This window comes from Myotis davidii, unplaced genomic scaffold, assembly GCF_000327345.1.
Source record: "Myotis davidii unplaced genomic scaffold, ASM32734v1 scaffold1250, whole genome shotgun sequence".
Taxonomy (NCBI): Eukaryota; Metazoa; Chordata; class Mammalia; order Chiroptera; family Vespertilionidae; genus Myotis; species Myotis davidii.
The window spans coordinates 135918-151211 of NW_006282196.1; the positions used below are offsets into that span (position 1 = coordinate 135918).

Sequence of the window (15294 nt, forward strand, 5' to 3'; positions counted from 1 at the left end):
GCCGGAGCGAACCCAGCCGCCGGCCGCCCGTTGCTTAGCCTTTGGGGGAAGGACTGCAGGGGCCCCTCCGCCACTGGCCCCCACCCCGTCCGGGGTCACCTAACTGTCTCCCCGCCCGCGGGCCTGCGAGCGGGGAGGTCACGCTTAGGTTCCGGGTTAGTTCTGAGGCTGCGGGTTCCATCCTCAGCAGGGGGCGTGCAGGAGGCAGCCGATCGGTTCTCACTGATGCTTCTCTCTCCCCTCCTCTCTGAAATCGATAAGAACATATTAAAAAACAAAAGGCCTTTCAAAGCCAAGGAAGACCAGCATTGATATGCGATCAAAGAATGGCATTTGGGAAACGCGGACTCGGTGTGCGGCTCTGCTTGTGCGAGAGGGAGGGGGACCGTCGCATCTATGGGGCGGGGGAGGGGGGCGTTTCCACAGGTGCAGGTCAGCTGACGCGGCGATGCTAACTGCGTGTTTAAAATAAATACAATTTCGTTAGTTTCAGAGAGAAAAGGAGAGGGAGAGAGAGAAACGTCAATGATGAGAGTCATGGACCAGCCGCCTCCTGCACGCCCCCCACTGGGGATGGAGCCCAGGACCCCGGGCCTGGGCCCCGACTGGGACTCCAACCCTGACCTCCTGGTTCACAGGTCGGCGCGCGGGGTGACGCTGGTTGTAGACAAGGTTTTAACTCTCAGCCCTGTAGCCATGAGCCCCTTGGTCATAATGTCTGTGTTGTCGCCCTCTTTGCACGCACTTCTCTGGGACACGAGCTTAAGCCCCGTCCAGAGGTTATTTTGCTCCATTTTAACATCCCAAAGGCTTGGGGCACAAGATGTGCAAGGCAGTTTTTCCATTTTTTAAAGAGGCTCCGTGTGTATTATGTTTTACAGGAGGGGACCCATCCCTCCCCTCACCCCTCCTGTCCGAGCCACGCGGCCCCCTTTCCACAGCCCCTGGCGATTGCTGGCTCCTGTCAGCCCAGGGACGTGGGCTTCTCAGCGTTTGGCATTTTACAAAGGCGCTGTCCAGCCTTGCCCTCAAACACCCCCGGCCCCAGCTCCAGCTCCTGGGCTCTGGGACATGCCTCCGAAAAGGGCACAGCCCTGTCCAGGCTGACGGCCCCCTCCCCACCCCCCCCGCTGCCCCGGCCTGCCCTGAGCACAGAACCTGCCCGTCCAGGCTGCAGGACCCCCAGCCCTGACTGAGCGCAGAAGGCCGGCTGCTGCTCTGGGAACCAGCCGTGCTTTGCCAACAGCAGAGCCTGGGCTGCTCTTCCCTCTGTGTTCTCGTCCAGTGAGAACATTTAAATCAGGCAGTTTTGTCAGAAGCATCAGCTTTTCCAGTTAAAGCTGTAAAGCTGCTGGAGGGCCCTCTGCATTGTTTCCCCGGGAGGCAGGCGAGGCGCGACTCTCATCCTCCCCTGGAAGCTTGAATGTTCGCTGCTCGCGGGGCATGACTCCCTGAGAGCCCGTGAGTACCGCCGAGGCCTCTTCAGGGCAGAGCAAGTGAGGGCACCTGAGGGCCCGCCAGCTCTTCCCCTGCAGAGAACCTGCAATTAGACGGCACGTGGGTCGCTCTTGGCAGTGAGTGAGGGCACATGCAGTCTTCCTGTGTACACACGCATGCACGCGCGCGTGTGTGCACACACAGGCATGACACGTGTATGCACACGCATGCACACCCACAAGCATGGACACACAGCCACCTCCCTGGCAGTCGCACCCTCTCCCTCCCCAGGCCTTGCTTCTCCGTGCTGTTTCCCACGGAGGGAGAAGACGGTGTGGCCTGGCAGGCAGCCCATCGGACAAGAAGCCAGTTGACCGCTGGCTGTTAAGAAACAAACAAAGCAAAACCGTGTTAAACGCCACCCGCCCGTTCGCACTGGACCTGCCTTCAGGACCGGCTGGCGCAGTGGCTCCATTACTGTGGAGCCCTTCAGAGCTCAGCTCCATAACCAGCGCGGGCTGCCGGCAGGCAGCTGTGCTCGCCGTTGTTTATGGCTCTGCCTCAGTGTGCCTGGCGGGGCCCCGGAGCTCAGCCCCCTGAGGGGCTCCTGACTGCCCACAGGGACCCTCTGCTCCCCGCTCCCCCCTCCCATCCCAGGTACCTGAGTGTATTTCTGCTGCTCAGGCCTGACACTAAAGGGCATCTGCTGCCCGGTCCTGACGTGTCAATGGACGCACCCCATCAGCAGCCTCTCCTGCTGGCTCTGAGCTGCAGAGCGTCCCAGCGTTCTCCTCCCGCTCGAGTGCCCATGGCAGCGGGTCACCCCTTACCGGTGGTGGCCTGCGCCCGGCTCACGCTCCTCAGGGCCTCCACACTCTCCAGGGTCAAGACCAGAGGTTGCAGCATGACTGGCAAGACCCAGCGCGGTGCGTGTGTTTTGAGGGAATGTAGACCAGGCCCGTGAGGTTGCCCCCCCCGGCCCCTCCTCCTGACGCATTTGGCTCCACTGCCCTCTCCTCCCTCTGTGCACGCTGTGCCCTCTGCCCCGCGCGGCCACAGAGCCCCTTCCCCCTGCATGCACTGCTCCCTCTGCCTGGAGACCCTCCTCTCCCTGCCCCATTTTGCTGGGGAATCTATTCTTCAGACCTCAGTTCAGCTTTAAGTTCGTGTCCTGGGGGCATTACCAGAGTCGCCCTTCCCCACCACACACACACACACACACACACACTGAAATCTGCCCCTTCTCGCTTTTTTTCATTCGGGACTTTCCCTTTAGGACATGGGAGCAGGTGGCTCTGTTCTCCCAGGCTCCTCACTCACTCAGCACGTGTGCTGAGCTCCCCATGCGCCGGGCCCCAGCTGGGCCCGGGGTGATGGTGGCAGTGAGCTCCAGCCGGACTCCGGGCCCGCCTGGTCAGTGCTTGTTTTCTAGTGATGGGGAGAAATGAGCATCGGTGGGATCGTCTCAATGGGAGGAGTCACAGCACGGGCTGCGGACCCCCCGGGCATCAGACCTACGCAGGGAGGTCAGACCAGGCTCCGCCAGAAGCGCCAGTGGGAGGGGACCCGGAGCCGCCTCTCCCTCTCGGATGCTGGCAGGTGTAGGTCGGGCATCATTTGGTTCAGGGTCAGGGCGGCAGCTGACTGATGCTTAGTTCTCACGTCGATGTCTCTCTACTTCTGTGGCACCTTCTAGGTCATTCACATCAATTTATTTAATCTCCAGGGCGACTTGAGGAGACGGTGCTCACACCTCCATGCTGCAGGTGAGGACACGAGGACCCCGCGAGGCCTACACAGGCACAGAGAGCTGGGCTGGGGTGTGGACACACGTCCGTCCCATGGAAGGCCCGCCTCCTCGCCGTCATGCCAGGCATACCCATCCTTCCATCCAGCCGTGTTCTCGGAGGAATTCTGGAGGGACGAGCAGCGAGTGCCACTGGGCGGGGCAGACAGACGCAGGTAGGTGGTGTCTAGAGGGTCGGCTCTGACAATGCCTGCCCCCTGGCCGGGAAGTGGCCAGCGGCACTGTTCCCAAGCCCCCAGCCGGTGGGCTGTTGTCCGGGGGTCCCGTGGGAGGCAGCGGCAGCGGCGGAGCGCCTGGCCCAGGGTTTCTGCAATCAGTGGGTGTTCGTGGCAGGAAGGTGGCCCTTGCTTCCTTTCCCAGGCTGGACACGCTGTGGCTGCGCTGCTCCAGATTCAGACCTGGCCCTGCGCCCGCTGGGCCGGAGCCGCCCGGTTGATCTGAGGTCGCCTCTCTCCAGAGAAGGCAGTTCCGTGCACACGCTGTGCAGTGAGGAAGGACGCCGCCCTTTCCAAGTCCTCCTCGGGCAGAAACACCTGCAGGCGTGTTGCAGGAGCGGGCAAGCCCCTGACCTGTGGTGCTGCTTGTTCCGGGGGAGGGGCTCATCTGCACGGCATCTGCGCCTCAGCACCTGTGAGTGTGGTTATGGACGTGAGAGCATGTGGGCATGTGCATGTGAGAGTGTGCGCATGGGTGTGAGAGTGCATATGTGTGTGTGAGAGCGTGTGGGTATGAGTGTGTGTGTGAGAATGTGCATATGGGTTAGAATGTGTGGGAGTGTGTATGGGTGTGTGTGTGTGAGTGTGCATATATGTGTGTGAGAATGTGCGTATGTGTTAGAGTGTGTGGGAGTGTGTATGGGTGTGTGAAAGTGTGTGTATGGGTATAAGTGTGTGAGAGAGTGCATATATGTGTGTGTGAGTGTGAGAATGTGCATATGGGTGTGTGAGTATATGGGTGTGTGAGTGTGTGTGAGAGCGTGTGTATGGGTATAAGTGTGTGAGAGAGTGCATATAAGTTTGTGTGAGTGTGAGAGAATGTGCATATGGGCATGAGAGTGTGGGAGTATGGGTGTGTGAGTGTGTGAGAGAGCGTGTGTATGGGTATAAGTGTGTGCGAGAGTGCATATATGTGTGTGAGAATGTGCATATGGGTGAGAGTGTGTGGGAGTGTGTATGGGTGTGTGAGAGCGTGTGTATGGGTATAAGTGTGTGCGAGAGTGCATATATGTGTGTGAGAATGTGCATATGGGTGAGAGTGTGTGGGAGTGTGTATGGGTGTGTGAGAGCGTGTGTATGGGTATAAGTGTGTGCGAGAGTGCATATATGTGTGTGAGAATGTGCATATGGGTGAGAGTGTGTGGGAGTGTGTATGGGTGTGTGAGAGCGTGTGTATGGGTATAAGTGTGTGCGAGAGTGCATATATGTGTGTGAGAATGTGCATATGGGTGAGAGTGTGTGGGAGTGTGTATGGGTGTGTGAGAGCGTGTGTATGGGTATAAGTGTGTGCGAGAGTGCATATATGTGTGTGAGAATGTGCATATGGGTGAGAGTGTGTGGGAGTGTGTATGGGTGTGTGAGAGCGTGTGTATGGGTATAAGTGTGTGCGAGAGTGCATATATGTGTGTGAGAATGTGCATATGGGTGAGAGTGTGTGGGAGTGTGTATGGGTGTGTGAGAGCGTGTGTATGGGTATAAGTGTGTGCGAGAGTGCATATATGTGTGTGAGAATGTGCATATGGGTGAGAGTGTGTGGGAGTGTGTATGGGTGTGTGAGAGCGTGTGTATGGGTATAAGTGTGTGCGAGAGTGCATATATGTGTGTGAGAATGTGCATATGGGTGAGAGTGTGTGGGAGTGTGTATGGGTGTGTGAGAGCGTGTGTATGGGTATAAGTGTGTGCGAGAGTGCATATATGTGTGTGAGAATGTGCATATGGGTGAGAGTGTGTGGGAGTGTGTATGGGTGTGTGAGAGCGTGTGTATGGGTATAAGTGTGTGCGAGAGTGCATATATGTGTGTGAGAATGTGCATATGGGTGAGAGTGTGTGGGAGTGTGTATGGGTGTGTGAGAGCGTGTGTATGGGTATAAGTGTGTGAGAGAGTGCGTATAAGTTTGTGTGAGTGTGAGAGAATGTGCATATGGGTATGAGAGTGTGGGAGTGTGTATGGGTATGTGTGTGTGTGAGTGTGTGCATGTGGATGTGAAAGAGTGAGTTGTGTATGTGACTGTGTGAGAGTGTACATGCGCATGTATGTGAGTGTGTTTTGTGAGTGTGTATGGGTGTGTGTGAGAGCATGCATAAGTGAGTGTGAGAATGTGTGTATAGATGTGAGCATGGGGTACATGGCATTATGGTGAGAGAGAGAGAGAGAGAGAGCGAGAGCGAAGCAAGAGAAGACCATCGAGGCACCATCACAGAAAAGCAGCTGCAGGCCTGGGACTGAGTGTAGAGTGAAGGGAGGCGCTGTCAGCCTGTGGGAAAGTTGAAGGATGGTGGCGGGGGCGGGGTTCCCCCTACCTGTCCTGTCAGATCCTCCCGCAGCCCCGAGTGCCCAGGGGTACCTGGAGGCTCAGAGAGGCCACGTGTGAGTGGAGGGGGCCTCATGAGGGAGAACTGCTGAGCTCTCTATGGACCAAGGGCTTAAACCAGCGGCTCTCAACCTTGGCTGCACATTAGAATCACCTGGGAATCTTGTGAAAATCCTGATTTCTGGGCCTCATCATTAGTAACAAAGAAACAGAATTTCTGGAGGATGAGGCCCAGAAATCAGGATTTTCACGAGATTCCCAGGTGATTCTAATGTGCAGCCGAGGTTGAGAGCCGCTGGCTTACACTAAGGCGGACGAGACCCCAGTAGGAAGCACATGACCTAACATGTGGCCTCCAAGCCTGTCCCCGGGACATCACGAGGGAACAGGGCCTTGGTGGTGAGCCCTCGCCACCCTCCTCACCCCGACCCTGTGCTGCAGGAGGCCCGGCGCCCCCAACCCCAGGTGCCCTAGGGTCTCGGGCTCTCTCCCTCCTGGAGCAGCGGTTTCCACACAAAGTCCGCGCTTAGAGCAACCAGGGAGCCCTTTTCCTGCTGGAGGTTCTCTTCCCGGAGCTCATAGCACATTCAGACGGCGCCTCCCGTGGCTCAGGGGCGTGGGAGAGTAGGGAGCACATCGTGAATGATTTAAATGTTCCCACATGTTCTTTCAACCGATTTCAGATCCAGCCTCCGATTTTGCTGCCCTAGAAACTGCTTGCTTCTCAGGCTAACCATTGAGATTCGGAACGAGGGGCCTCTTTAACTGCAGGGCTTTTCTATGATGTTGGGGAGTTTACCAAGCGCGCTCATAGCGCCTCGATCTTTCTGGAGCGGCTTAGATGGTGGAACACATGGTCTGCTCCTTGTGCAGAGCCTTGGGCCAGCCCCTCAAGTTGGGGGGCGAGAAGGGGGTCTGAGCATCTTACCTCACAGAGCTGCTGTGAAAGTGGAGAAAGAAGGCCTTGCGGGGAGGTGTTGGGCATTTGCCTTTTTTGTTGTTGTTTTCGTTACCTGAGGATGTTTTTTCCGTTGCTTTTCAGGGAGTGTGCGCGCGTGCGCGCGCGCGCGCGCGTGTGTGTGTGTGTGTGTGTGTGTGTGTGAGGTGTGTGTCTACCTGTGTTTCCCTGGCTCTGTGTGTGCCTCCATCGAGCTGTGTGCATGCATGTTCATTGTCTGACAGGTGACATCCTATCTACATGGGGATTCCGGGGGAGGGGGAGAGTGGCTCTTTACCCCTCACCGCCTCCCTCAGTGCCTCCCTCTCTCCTGTTTATAGGCCTTCTATCCCTCTTCTGGAAACTTCCATCTCGGCTCTGCACTTAGTTCCCGGACCGCAGTGACTGGCCCCCCGCCTCTCCCCGCTCCTCCCGGGGCCTTGCTCTCTGCCTCGCTCCCCGCCCAGGGCCATTTCCTGCCAAGGTCGTGTGCATTGTCTGAGTGGCAGGAGCTTCTAGGGGCCTGCAGGTCTCTGGCAGCCAGATCCTCTTCATTTCATAATGGCCCGTTCTAAATGGATTCATCGAGGACGAGCCCTAACCGCTGGAAACAGAACTCTTTATTTGTCCTCTCTCATAAAGAAGCCGCTCGATTAATTATGCCAACTTGCATTTTATTAAGTGTGGCATTCATTTTGATTTAAGAATATTTTTACCTCTTCAAGTGCTTTTAAGAAAGGTTATGGCCAAAAAAAAAAAGTCTATTCATGTCTGCAGTATATTTGGTTGCTTTTCATAAATTGTCTAGATTGCATTTTAAGGGAGTGGAAATTGAATCTAGTCTTTTTTTCTTTAAATTGCTGAAGCCAATTAGCAGCTAATGTGTTCAGGAGGAGAGAAGCACTCAGATCTATAATTGAGCAGAGCCTTCCGAACGCTGCATTTCAGCTCAGTCCTGCCCGCTCTTTCTGTTTCCCAAAGAACAGCTTCCCTTACCAGCCCCCTGTTGAGACCTGGGCCATTGGGAGGAGAGTGGGGGCGTCAGAGCTGCTCCCCCACAGGATGGCCAGGGAGGGATCAGTCCCCGGGGATTGGCTTCCATTCCTCCAGGGGCTCTCTGTGGCCCCAGGAGGACTGCCTGGGAGACGGGGGAGAGAGATGCTCACTGGCATCTCGAACCTTCTTTATCCTTTCAGTTCTTCCAGTTGTCGAGGATGTAAAGCAAAGCTTACCAAGTTCAAATCGCAGGAGCACTAAAAAAACACACCCTTTATTGACATACAAAGCTGGTTTCTTACTGGGAAGTTCCTGGGGAGTTGTGATCTGACCACATAACCAGAGACACCCCCAGATTTCCAACTGTTGGACACCCCTCACCCCTTTCTCAGCACTGCTTCTAACTTAAAGTAGGTGTTAGCAAACCACAGCCCACAGACCAAATCTGCCTTTTGTAAATTACATTTTCTTTTGCGGGGGAACATAGCCACACCCGTTACTTTAGCGGCTTTGGGCTACAGGCAGAGTTGCGTAGTTTTGACAGAGACGGGATGGTCTGCAAAGCCAACATATCTACATCTGGTCTTTTCAGAAGACATTTGTTGACTTCTAGTTTACAGCATTGCAAGAAAAAGTGTGTAATTTGGATTTAACTTCCCCCTCTTTTTGGGGGGCGGGCAGGGGAAGTAGTTAAAACTCTCAGGAAACTTGGAGGAATGCAATGCTCCCTCCGAGGCCCTGGCAACCTGGCGCGCTGTCCACGGTCCTGAACGCCCCGCCCTGGAAAAAAGCCCGGCGCTGTAGCCAGACTGAACTCGCTTGGTCTTCACTCGTGAAAAGCATTGTTAACGGGAGAGAAGAGAGGATTTCCAGGCAGGTGGAGACCAACCCGCATGCGCTCCGTGTGGGCGGACACGCTACTGACGCTCAGCTCTCTCCAGGCTTCTCGGAGTGAGCAGGCGGAGTGGCTCTTGTCGAGGGAGGGTTCTGTACGTCTCTGCTTTTTAATGAAGAGGAATGGCTTGGAGAGCGCGTTCCTCGCCGGCGGCTATTGCATTGCTGATGAAAGGAGACTCCAATCCCGGCGAGTCCACGCGTGCCATTTACTTTAGGTGCCTGAAGGTCAATTAAAAGTATGTTTATGTTTTCACTGCCGCTCTGTGACAGGGAGGTATAACATTTAGACAGCGTGGCTGTATTTATGTCCGAAATGTGGACATAAACTTCCTGTTTTACACGGGAACTAAAATCAATAATGACACAGAGCAGCGTTCCATCAAATGAATTCTGAAAGGTTCCTGAAGTCGATCCAAATTGCAGGAAGAGAGATGAATGTAGTAAAAAAAAAAAAAAAATTCAGGCCAGCTAATTTTGCCAAGTTTGGGAGAGGGTGTACATCATAAAAAATAAGGGTAGTTCTGGGGTTTCTTTTAATAATTCTGGTCTCTTAAAATTGATCTCTCTTTCTCCGAGGTGACATATGGAATGGGGCGTCACCATGCTCTGCTTATTTTGATATCAAACCTGCCAGAATGTAGAGAGAGGCAACCTGAAATATGCCTATGTTGATTTTTTTGTTAAAAGATATATAAAAACTTGGTTGTCTAGCCTCAGAATTTAAAAAATCGACACACAGCAACATTTGACACCTCATTTCCTAATACGCTTAAATTATTGCTGTATTCCTAGGGGAAAGCTGGGACTGGTGTTACTCAATGTCTTCGTGACCTAGAATTGCTCAGTGGCTGCCTCGCCAAGGTCAGGTGGGAGGCCATGTTGACGCTGTTGGATGGTCTCATTTGCAGGAATGAAATGCTATGGTGCAGGTCGTGTGTGGAGGGGCAGGAGGGAGCCCAGTGAGAGTGAGGTCTTCGGGGTCCGCTGCTGGAAACAGGATGAGGTTTCTGAGCAAATCTTAGCATTTGCTGCATGACCTGCCCCCAGGCTGTTCCAAACTCAGTGATAATCTTGTAAGAACTGGGTCAAATAGGAACATGGGGGACTATTCCAAACAACTCTTTCATTGTTGAGATATGTAAAAAAAAATAGCCTCTCTCTCTCTCTCTCGCAAAAGGAAACTCCAGGGTCTAGTCTTGCATTTTTTTTTTACCACTGTTTACAACTGCTCTCTACAACCATTTGAAGCTTGAATTCTAAAGTACAGATAGCAGGTTGATGTGTCTGCATTTGGTGAATGTCCTACAAGGACCAGGGTGCTGTGGGAAGCTCCAGTCTGCATGCAAAAACCTTGAGGAAAGATTCTTTGTGAACCAAAGAAATGGAAAGACAATGAATGAGTGGAAGGATGGGTGGATGGATGGATGGATGGATGGATGATGAATGGATGATGGATTGAAGGTGAAGGATGCATGAATGGATGGATGATGATGGATTGAAAGGGAAGGATGAATGGATGGATGGATGGGTGGAAAGGATGCATGGGTGGATGGGTGGAAAGAAGGAATGGCTTCCTTGCGGACTACAGTAACTGTATTACACCCCAAGGTTCTTATGAAAACCTGCAAGTCCTCGACTCTTGCCCCTCTCATTGTTTCTCTTTTGCTCTGAGAAAGTGTTCGCCGGAGGTTGGGGAGGCTCAGCTGTTAGCATCTGATAAGCACTGACCTCTGTCGGAGGAGGGCAACCGCCTCTGCTCAGTGGAGGCTCCAGCAGAGAAGGGGGGCCTCTGAGTAGGCTCACTCAGCTTCCCTTAAACTGGTCACATGTAACCTGATGAACTTGGCATTTTGAGAAGCATCATGTGGTGCCAGCTGATGTCTACGTGCATGTCACTGACAAGAGTTGTTCATTGTGGGGGGTCAGAGACTTGGGTGGCATTTGGTTGTGACAGGCCAGAGAGAACATGAAATGTTAAGATGTTTTAGGTTATGGCTCTAATTATTCCTGGGCTCCTTGACCAAGGGGGTGGTGTGTGTGTGTGTGCGCACGCACACACACGTGCACGTGCATGTGTGAGTTTACAGTGGTGGCGGGTGGCGGGAGACTGAATGCTTAGAGGTCGGGCTCAGTCGCTACAATGGATGTTTTCATTTGGTAGGGATTGGTTCTGGTCCACTGGGACCTGGGGCTGTATGCCTGGATGCTGGGGAACAGATGAGCCCTAGCCCTTCAAGACAGAGAGGTAGTGAGCCCTACATTGAGGAAGATGTGAGACTTCCGGATCATGGAGCTGAGAACTGAACGGAGAATATCCTAATAACAGTGATACAGGATTTCGAAATCTGTTTTTGAGAAGCTGTGTTTTGAGAAGGGATTGAAAGAAACAGCTTAACTTCCTTAGGGGTTAGAAATGGTAAAAACAATGCATTTGTGAGGTTTTCATTTCAGTGGCCTTTCCTCAAGCCCCGTGAGGTCCATGGGAAAGACACCACTGTCCCCGATGGGTATGAATAAGGAGATGACTACGATGATGATGAGAGTGATGACGGTGATGATAACGAGGGTGATGATGGTGGTGATGGTGATGATGGTGAGGGTGATGATGGTGATGATGATGATAGGTTGTAGCTACTCTTTAGTGTGGATTGTGTTCCAAGGATTGTGCTCAGTAATCATACCTCATTTCATTTGTGTCTCAGGACAATTCTATGCTTTTATAGAAGGGAAAGCAGAAACTCACAGAGTGTATTTATTTATTTCTAACTTTGTAAATATTTAGGCATCCCTACAACAACGCTGTGAATCGGTATTATTATCATCATCACTTTCAACTTATAGATGAGGAATCTAGGGCAGGAGAAGGTAGGTAACTTACCCAAGGTTACACAGCTAGTAAGTGGCTGAGGCAGGATTGGAATCTTTGCCCCATGTGCCGTCTGGATGGGTAGACCGGCTCCTGTCCCCGCTCAGCCACCTCGTGCTGGCTGGCTCTGCTCAGCTCACTTGGCGCCCCACGCCCCACACCCCACGTCCCGCGCCCCACGGCATATTCCTTCCTATGGTTCTAATAACCCGCTCCTCCTGCCTCGCTTTAATTAGGTTCCATAAAACATCTCCTGCTGTGAGTTCTGGTTCCATAATTACTTCATGTTTCAGCTTCAAAGAAACCTGGATCTGCCCCCTCACTAATTTAAGAGGATGCTTCGCTCTGTGAGCTAAACGCCCTCCAAATCCCTGAGCCGGCTCCAGAGGAGCTCCGAGGGTTGTGTCTTCACGACCGGAAAGGGCAGCTTTCCTGTTCCTCTTGCAGCCAGTGTCTTCTGGATGCAGCACTGGGCCTGGCGTCCCCACATCAGCAGCATAGCCCGCGAGCCCATGGCTGGCACCCCCACTGTACACCTGGGAGCCGGGACCAGACCCCCGCTGCTCTCCACAGAGCATCCCAGGCGCAGCGGGACCTTGGTTCTCGAGCCTCATCCTTCCGGAGGCGATGCGCTAGGAAACCGACTCACTGCCTCCCGTTAGAAAGAGCCCTTTCTGAACGCCGCAGATCCTTCCGGAAAACCCTTGAACCTGAGGACAGTCGGAGACCCCCGCGCGCAATGTGCCTCTGGGGGCGGGCAGAACCTCGAGAGATTCCTGTAATGTCTAGTAACGTCTAATCCTCACGTCATTCCAAATCGATACCGAAGGTGTGAGCACGGTAAGGACTTCTCGTATTCTCCCTCCCAAGCCAACCATTGTGCCCATTCTGGCTTTATCATCCCCTATCTATCTATCATCTATCTATCATCTATCACTCTATCTATCTATCTATCTATCTATCTATCATCTATCTATCTATCTATCATCTCTCTCTCTCTACCTACCTACCTTCCTTGATATATAGACATATATGTTCAAATTCCTTCAACTGTCCCAATAATGTCCTTCAGAGCCGCTTCATTTTCCACTGTCCAGGGTCTAATCCAGCTCACGCAGTGCATTTGGTCACCATCTTGTTTAGTCCCCTTCCACCTGGCTGAGTGCTCAGGGATGTTGACCTTGACATTTAAAAGACAATAGGCCAGTGGTGATGTAATGCCCCTAAGTGTGGGTTTCCTACCTTTTCCTGGTGTTTGGCTTTGGACGATGCTTTCTGGGCCAAGACGCCCGAGGCGATGCTGGGCTCTCACTTCCCCACAGCAGAGGCACAGCGACCTCAGCCTTGGTGACGTTGACCTTGATCCCTGGGCGCCCACTAGGTCTTTTATTACTTCCTGTAAGTGACTCCTTCCCCTTTATACTTAACGGGTCCTTTGCGGGGAGACTCTGAGACAGGTCAGTATTGTACTTCCGGACTACGCTTTGTAGCCACTAGGTTTTTGTTGTTGTTATCCTCACCTGAGGCTATTTTCCCCACAATTTTTAGAGTGGAAGGGAGGAAAGGCGGGGGGTGGAGAGGGTGGGAGGGTGGGGGCCGGGAGAGAGAGAAACATTGATGTGAGAGAGACACATGGATTGGTTGCCTGCCGCACATACTGACTGGGGTCGCTGATCGAACCTGCAAACCTGGTATGTGCCCTTGACTGGGAATCGAACCCTCGACCCTTCGGTGCATGGGCCTGCACTCTAACCAGTGAGCAACACCAGCCAGGGCTATGTCCTCTAGTTTCAGTGTGAGTCGATGACTTCTAATTCCAGCGTTCCTTCTACACTGAGTAGCAGGCATTCTCCCACAAGGAAGAGCCCTCTCTTCTCTCCCATTAATTTTTTAAAATTACCACATTAGTAGTTATTAAATCTGTTTATGCCATCTAAAATGTTTATGTAGTTCATTTATTTTTTCATTGATTTATATGTGTATGGACTCCTGGCTTACCTCTGTTTTCAATGGGCTATCATCCGTTCTTATCATTATTTTTCTGCTCAGATTGTCCCAGATTTGGCTCCTGGGGGGACCGCCCGAGGGGACGGTGACCTCTGCCTCTCGGGCAGCAGGATCGGTGGGAGAGCGTTTGCAGATCCCCAGAGCGACTGACGGTCCGACTCAGGGCTGAGGCTCTGGGCTCTTTCATGGTGAGTCGGCTGCCCAACCCTCCACGGTCTGGACGCTCCTTGGTGTGACCCCCTCGACTCGGACCCTCCAGGGTCTGCAGACGTGTTGTGCCGACTCGCTCACCGAGAGCCTCGAAGTCCGGGTGGTGGCCATGCACTGCGACAGGCCGGCCGTGGCTGTCCCGGGTCTGGCTCCAGCGGGTCTGCTCGGGCCAAGTCCATCCCATGCCGGACATGTCACACCCGCCCTCCTGAGCCCCTGGTCTCTGGCCTGATCGCTGTCCCCTGGTCGTGGGTGATGTGGGCCTTTCCCCCCCAGAGGGCACACCCTGTGTGTTTGGAAAAGTGCCAGGTGTCTACATGGCCCCGTCACCTGCAGTGCGGCTGGCCCCCCTTAATGGATCCTGAGATTAAAGGGTCAACGAGCAGACCCTGGGTCCACACAACATGATGCCCAGTCACACGCCCAATCACAGCCAGACCGAGGGGCCCGGAAACGAAATCTTGGCTGAACCAAAGCGCATGCGAAAAGTTGCCAAAAGTAAAAAATATGCGTCGGGTGGAAATGACAAAGCCGCAAATGGACGGTGTCAGGATACGATGTGGGTGATGGGGCCGGTGCGGGGAGTGAGGCTGGGGTGCATGTCCTGGTCCCACGGGAGAGGGAGCCGGAGGTGGCCGCCCCGCCATCCATCCCTCCTGCCAGTTCTCACAGACGGAGCGTGAGGGATGGCGAGGGGATGGTGAGTCAACATCACACCCTTCACCGCCCCAGAGCGGCCGGTTCACTCCCCTGAGTCTCAAATGAAGACAGATCGCCCGGCGGTAGCGGTGGCAGCGGCAGCAGGTCTCCCACAGCCCCAGAGGTTTCGAGGATAAATGGAGAGAAAATGTCCGCAGCTTTTTATAGCCTCAAATGTTCAGCCTCCAGCTGGGGGAGGCCCCGGGCCCTCGCTGCCCTTCCCTGGCCACGGCCCCTCTCCCACCCGGCACCCAGCACCCGGCGCAGCCACAGTGAGCGGCTGTGTTTCCAGGCCCATTTCCCCTCCCGAGCGGCAGGTCACCTCCAGCCCCGGTGCCCAGCAGAGCGCCCCGCACGCGGAGGGTCTTAAGAAATGGTTGTTTGTGCTCCCCTGGGATCACAGCAGCACAATTTACAACAGTTGAGATCTGGACACAGCCTGAGTGCCCATCAGTGATGACTGGATTAGAAAACTGGTACATCCACACCATGGAACACTACGCTGCTGTAAAAAGGAAGGAACTCTTACCATTTGCAACAGCATGGATGGACCTGGAGAGCATTACGCTAAGTGAAATAAGCCAGTCAGAGAAAGACAAATACCACATGATCTCACTCATTTGTGGAATATAATGAACAACATAAACTGATGAACAAAAATAGAACCAGAGACAGGGAAGCAATTAAATAAAAAAAAGAAGCAGTTGTTTGCCTGGCTGGCATGGCTCAGTGGTTGAGTGAGCATCGATCTGTGAACCAGGAAGTCACAGTTCGATTCCCGGTCAGGGCACAGGCCCGGGTTGCGGGCTCCATCCCCAGTGTGGGGCGTGCAGGAGGCAGCCAATCCATGATTCTCTCCCATCACTGATGTTTTATCTCTCCCTCTCTCTTCCTCTCTGAAATGAATAAAA

The 15294-nt window shown here is 53.7% G+C and overlaps 1 long non-coding RNA gene across 2 annotated transcripts; it reads left to right on the top strand.

Moving 5' to 3' along the window:
* Positions 1–1256: 1256 nt before the first annotated feature.
* LOC102773455 lies at positions 1257–14853 on the top strand. 2 transcript variants are annotated; one of them, XR_001515504.1, is made up of 4 exons: positions 1257–1461; positions 3164–3399; positions 12134–12307; positions 13517–14853. It is a non-coding gene; the product is annotated as an uncharacterized LOC102773455 (long non-coding RNA). The 2 variants fall into 2 exon arrangements; XR_001515498.1 differs by lacking the exon at positions 1257–1461 and adding an exon at positions 2669–2963.
* Positions 14854–15294: the final 441 nt, after the last annotated feature.